The following is a 1005-nucleotide window of genomic DNA, read 5'->3' on the forward strand; positions in this document are numbered from 1 at the left end:
TCAATAATCCCTACAAAAGAATGGCCCTGACTAACATTAACCTATACCTTTCACAAATCACTTACCTCACAAAAATCTTCGTTATTCGAACTACTGCAATACAGCGAGCGCCACTACTGCCAGCTAAATAAAAGATTCAAACTACTGAAGGCACTAACTACTCATAGGCATAGTTAGCAAATGAAAGATTTTGATAGAGAACAAACAATGTATTTACCTCAATAGTGTTCAAAAGTCATAATGTATATAGCAGTTCATGACTTCCAGTCTTACAAATTTCAAAACTCCGCCATCTCTCTCCCCACATCCATCACTGCTGGCGGCTCACCTCCAACTGCGCAACGCTACGCGCTGTTCACATCCAGCTGCCGCTGCCCAACACTACAATGGCAGACAACAATTCAAACTAGCCACAGACTGCACACAGCACAGCCAGTGATTTTCATACAGAGCGCTGCGTGGCGTTACCAATAAGAAAACCTAAACAGCCTACTTACATAGCCCCCATGCTCCCCACAAAAAATTTTACAAATTGTTTTGGGCACCGGCCAATACAGATTTGAAAAATTTTTTCATAATTACAGTAAGAAAGATATCAAATGCACACACTTATTAATACAATGTTGGTCATAAGCTAAAATTTTCTCACAGTCCATAAAGACAGTCCTGATCTTTCATCACAGTAAAATTGCAGTGTTTTTCTCAAAGTCTGAGCAGTAAAAGAAAATGCACACGGAAGTAGTGGATTTCCATGCAGTCTCGAAGAAGTGTTGTCCTTCCAACAGGAAGACAGTGCTGACTCTTGACATGCAGACAGGTAATGGGCCACAATAGAGCAAACCCACAGCAGAGTCATTCGAAGTTTTGAAGAATATTGGTAGGTAGGTCATCACAGAGTAGACCCACTGTAGTCCTGGTAGAGATTACGGTATTGGTGGGCTACCAGAGGTGTAGACCCACTCCAGTCGTTGTAGAAATAATGGTATTGGTGAGTCAGCAAAGGTG

Source organism: Schistocerca nitens, chromosome 8, assembly GCF_023898315.1.
Source record: "Schistocerca nitens isolate TAMUIC-IGC-003100 chromosome 8, iqSchNite1.1, whole genome shotgun sequence".
In the NCBI taxonomy this organism is placed as follows: domain Eukaryota; kingdom Metazoa; phylum Arthropoda; class Insecta; order Orthoptera; family Acrididae; genus Schistocerca; species Schistocerca nitens.